Source organism: Lucilia cuprina, chromosome 5 (assembly GCF_022045245.1).
Source record: "Lucilia cuprina isolate Lc7/37 chromosome 5, ASM2204524v1, whole genome shotgun sequence".
Lineage (NCBI taxonomy): Eukaryota > Metazoa > Arthropoda > Insecta > Diptera > Calliphoridae > Lucilia > Lucilia cuprina.
Window position 1 is genome coordinate 68,133,026 of NC_060953.1, and position 5,667 is coordinate 68,138,692.

The 5,667-nt window shown below is 25.5% G+C and overlaps 1 protein-coding gene across 5 annotated transcripts in view; it reads right to left on the reverse strand.

The window, feature by feature from the left end:
* Nucleotides 1-5,667, reverse strand: part of LOC111683316 — a 36,445-nt gene that overhangs the window by 24,323 nt on the left and 6,455 nt on the right. The window lies entirely within an intron of this gene.

Here is a 5,667-nt window from a genome sequence, read left to right on the forward strand (position 1 = left end):
ATCTATCTATCTATCTATCTATCTATCTATCTATCTATCTATCTATCTATCTATCTATCTATCTATCTATCTATCTATCTATCTATCTATCTATCTATCTATCACTCCCCCTTTAAAAATTATTGGTGTACATGATACACTTAGGTAATTCCAAAACTACTTCCCTGTCACCAATATTGGAGTAAATGATATGTTAAGTAGTCCTATTTAATGCAGGCATTGATCATGTTTATTTTTCCAAAACAACATAGGTAGGCTTGTCTAGTAGACTTGCATCTAGTCACGTCGTCGAAAACTTAAATAATTTATTTAATCAGATAATAGGTATTTAAATTTTAAATTGCGCTATAAAGATACAACGTACAACGATGACTTAATATAATTTTTCAGAAAATATTATTTTATAACTTTTATAAAACTTCCATTTTGCTCTATATTTTGACTTGATTAACAATTGCATTCCGACGTTTATGTTGTGGTTCATATACTCAGATGTCACCTGATAAACAAAATTATTTTGTTTGTTTGTTAAAGAAAACTCGTGTCGGAAGTCGATATAAATCGGTAGTGATAGGAATTTTATATTGTTGCTGAGGAAAAATTTTGATATAGTTATATCAGGGTAACAATTAATTATGATTACTAAATATTAGATTTTTTTCAAACTTAAATTGTTTTCAAAGTTAACATGGTTGATATTTTTATAATAATGCGCATTAATTAAAATTTTTGCAATCTCTAAAAGAAATATGGACTTTTATACCTTAAATTTGAAATTATATTAAAATACAATGGATGTTTATTGTGGTAGTTCAATACGTGCGAACATTCAAGTAAACATTCTACCAAGCGGCTGGGTGTAGACAGGACTAATGCATTCGTAAGATTTAGTATTGAATAGTATTACATCCAGCTTGTAGCTGTAAGAAATCTCAGGATACTTTAACAAGATTTGATATGAAGAAATTGATAGTGATCCCAAGTCGAGTTACAAATCTTTCTAGCACCCACATACAATCATATAAGTGTATAACAATAATCCTAATCATTTACATCACAAAACTTTTATATATCAACACATTTATATTCAATATCGTAAAATTCAATAATATCAAATTATATATTATTTTTATTTAACATTTAAGTTTTTATTATTATTTATATATGAAATTTTCAAAAACAACAAAATGTATTATAATTGTATATCTTTATTATAAAAAATATCCATTTTTTAAGAAGTGATTCTTGTTGGATTTTCTCATTTTTAACTAATATGATTTTATTAAAATTTTCTTTTTAATTTTTCTCCACCTCCTCCTTCACCTTACAGGCTTGTCATGTATACACAGTACGGGTACATCATTGACAAGATTTTTAATTTGTATGGCACCAGTGATGGGTAAAGTTTATTATTATTTTCTTTCTTCGTTCCCTTATTTAAAATTGGTTAAAACAAATTCATATCGCTTTTGTTATATTGTGCAAAAACAACAAAATGTTAACAAATGTTTGTTGTTGTCTTTCGTCGTTGTTGTCTCTTCATCAATTTTAGAAATACATAATTATTTGTTTAGTATTTTTTTACATTATCAAAAACAATAAAAACAAAACAATTATTTGTTTTGTGCGTTTATCATTATAATCATCATTAATAAATATTATTATCGTTGTGATTGTAATGACGCTGAGGATGATCATTATTATTATTATTGGTAACTAGTATTGGTATTATTTTTGATTTTTATTTATCGTAATCGTCAGTCTGTCAGTTACAGTTGTTGGTTTTATTGTGCGAAAAAAAAAGAAAACAAAACAAAACGAAAATATTTCATATAAATGTCAAAGGAAAATTGCGTTGGTTGTATTGTTCTAATTTCCTTCTTGTGTGACGTCATTTGCATTTTCATTTCATCAAATTTTTCTGTAGTGTTGTGTTCAAACATTTTGCCACTACCACCACCATCAACTAAATGGGAAATGGAAACATTTGTTAGCAATAATTTCGTGAGACATTTTCATAAAAATAGTTTAAAAAATTCATTTTTGCATTTAGTATTCTCATAATATTTATATTTATTTCAGTTTTTTTTTGGTTTTTATGAAAATGTTTAAACAAAAATTTTACAGCAAAATATTCTAAAAAAAAGTGAATTTGTTGTATAACAACTGGAAATTATGTCAAGACATTTCAAAAATTTTTTGCAACAGACACAATGATTTTTATTTGAAAGTGTAAATTTTAGTCATAAATCTTAATATTTAATGAAAATTACATCATTTTAAAACGAAATATTCGAATTAAAAAAATTGGAATAAATTTTGTACTAAAATTTAGTTTAATAGTAAAAATTCAACTTTTATTGAAATTTTAGACTTTTAGTGAAAAATTAAAATTTTGATAAAAATAATATTTTTTGTGAAAAAATTTAAATTTTTGATGAAAATAATATTTTTGTGGAAAATATTACAATTTGAATATCAGAATATAAAAATGATAAAATTTAATGATCACATTCGTGTAGTAGTGTTTATTGGACTTCTTTCCGTCTTTCCGCTCTAAGCAAAAAGTGTCAATAATTTGTTTAGTTCGTTAGTTAGTTAGCCTCCACCTCTGTTTCTGAAGGGAATCGAACCCACGACCTTCGGTCTAATAGACTACGACGCTAACCTTTAACTTACCACAGCAAGAACGTATTAGCATTCAATATACATCGGTTTTTACTGATTTCATACTGCATTTTACTGCTTTGCTGTGGTCTAGCAAACTGGTATATTTTTGCTTTGATTTAAAGAATAAATTCCATTTAAATTGTGATATTAATGGGGCCAGTCTAATGTTCATATGTATACGAAAATTACATACATATAACCACATAATTGCGAATTATTAAAACACCAAGTTACACTTGGTTTATTGAGAAAATTATAGTGATTTTTTAATAATATTAAAATAATTTAATAAATTTTTAAAAATCAAACTCATAGTCCAAAATATAAATAAAATTAAAAAAAATTGATTACAAATGAACTTTGTATTAATATACATGTTAATAATATAGAATTCTATAGTATACAAATAAAAACAAATATAAATTGATTTTACATATAGATAGATGTACCTTGTAAGTTATATACCGACACACACAATCACACACAACACACATTTGTGTACAATTAAATCCAATTGAAGTCAAACTAAATTAAACAAAGTTCAGTTGCGTTTAAATTAAAAGTATAAATTTTTATAAAAATAAATTAATAAATAAATAACACACACTTAGTTTACATAATCAAAGCATTAAATTTACAAAAGAAGTTGTTTAACTGGAAATTTGTAATTATTATTTAATCATGGTGAATAAAAAGTAAATTTACAGATTGCAGACTTGTTTTTAATAACCAATAAATTGTGCACAATATTTTTTTTCATTTTCCTCTCAAATTACTCAGCAACGTACCATAGTACCAAGTTTTGGACAATGGTATGGATCATTATGATGTGCTACTTTTATCAATTTACACTTTTAATACATTCAAACAAACACAAATAATATCTTAAAGATACATGTAGTTATGAATACACATCATACTTAGATACAATATATATACACACACAATAATGTTATACGAGTTTCATTCATTAGAGTATTTTGGCTAAAAGCTTCAATTAGATTGTGTTCAAATAAATATTAAAAAAATAGAATATCATCATACATATGAATTTGTTAGATTTATTTTAAAGTGACTAATTTTGTTCGTGAATTTTATTTTTTTTTTTTGTGATTTGTTGATTGCATGTTGATTCCATTAGTTTAAATGATAATGATCTATCACCACTGCTGTTTAGGGCTTGATATTTTAGAAGTCAAGTTTTCGTTAGACAAGATTAAAGTCTGATACGATTAGAGAAGATTACAGCAATAGAATAATAACACTCATTTATTTCTATTGGTATTGGTGAGAAATAGTGTAAATATGTTTGTAAATACACTGAGAGAAAAAATAATTGTTTATTTAAAATGGGTAAAATCTAAATTCTTTGTTTGAACCACGAACGCTATGTTTGTGCGTCTGTCTGTTCAGAAACCAAAGCATAGTTTTCTAAAATATTGACATCTCGAAAAACGGAGAAGATATAAATGATATAAATTTTTTGGACTTTCAGATGACACTACAAAATATAAAAATAATAGTCCAATTCACAATCGATGTCGTAACGTTGTAAATTAATTTATAATAAAATTTTTTGAAACATAAACAAACCAATAATAAAAATTACGACTTACTAAGATACAACCGCACAACAACGATTGTGAATTAAACAAATAGTTTCATTGAGCTTTTATAACGTCTTTAAATGAACAGCAAATCTAAAAACCTGATGTGATAGAAACATCGAATCTTTCTCAGTGTAGATAAAATATTAAAAATAAATTTATTTTTAAATATTGATGAAATAAATTTCATTAACACATTGCAAAAAAATAATCATGCAAACAAAAAGAAATTAACTAAGAAAAATTAAAAAATTCCAGTTGATATCACAAATTTTGCTCATCAATTTCTGATTAACAGTCAGTGCTCATACATTTTAAAGAGACATTAATAGTTGTTGCTTAAGGAATATAATTAGAACTTTTTCTATCATTTATTTGCTTGTCATAGTGAACATCTCACAAAGCTAAACAGATTAGGGCAACATTTCACATAAACTTTTGTATATAAATTAAAAGTACCAATTTGGTACTTTTTTCGAAAAATAAAAGAAACACCCAAAATGTATTTAACGCCACACAACACATAAGGCAAACGTGCCAGTACTTACTAGCACACTGTTGAACACTACGAAAAATTGATAAAAATATATTCTGTAGTTTTGACCTTGTGCCAAAAGCTTGTGCAAAAGCATTTTCAAATATTTTCTATGTTTAGAACGGTAAAAAGAAACAAAAATAAAATAAATACAAATGAAAGAAAAAAAAATAATAAAACATAGAAAGTGTAGTTTTAGTACAAATGTTTTACAATTTTAGTTCATTTTAATGAATAGAAAGAAATTCACTTTTTTAAATTTAAAGGCTTTAATACTTTAATACAAAAAGTTGTTTTTAGAAATTTAAAAGTGTTTGCAAAAAATAATTTGGTAAATTGAAGTCAATACCTTGCATTGTATACAATTGTCTTAAAGATGTTGCATTTAACGGTTTTCTGAAATACTGAAAATTCATTTAAATTGTGCTGTATATTTTGTTGCAGTTAAAAGAATTGAAAAAGTTATGAATTAATTCTATTGTTATTTAAGATACAAATTTCGATTGAAAAACAGAGAGTTCCTTGAGTATTAGTTTCATAAACTGACACAGACCTTAAATCGGTACAATATGGATTAGCCCCATAAGTAGTACAACTTACTTGTTCCTATGAAATTTGCATTTTTAAAACATTTAAATGCAAAAACCGCAGATTTTAGTGACAACTAGAATTTTTCTATGGAAATAAACAAGACTAGACTATAGATTTAGAAATAGACAAGACAATAGACTAACGTATAGACAAGACAATAGACTAAAGACTAGACTATAGACTAGACTATAGACTAGACTATAGACTAGACTATAGACTAGACTATAGACTAGACTATAGACTAGACTATAGACTAGACTATAG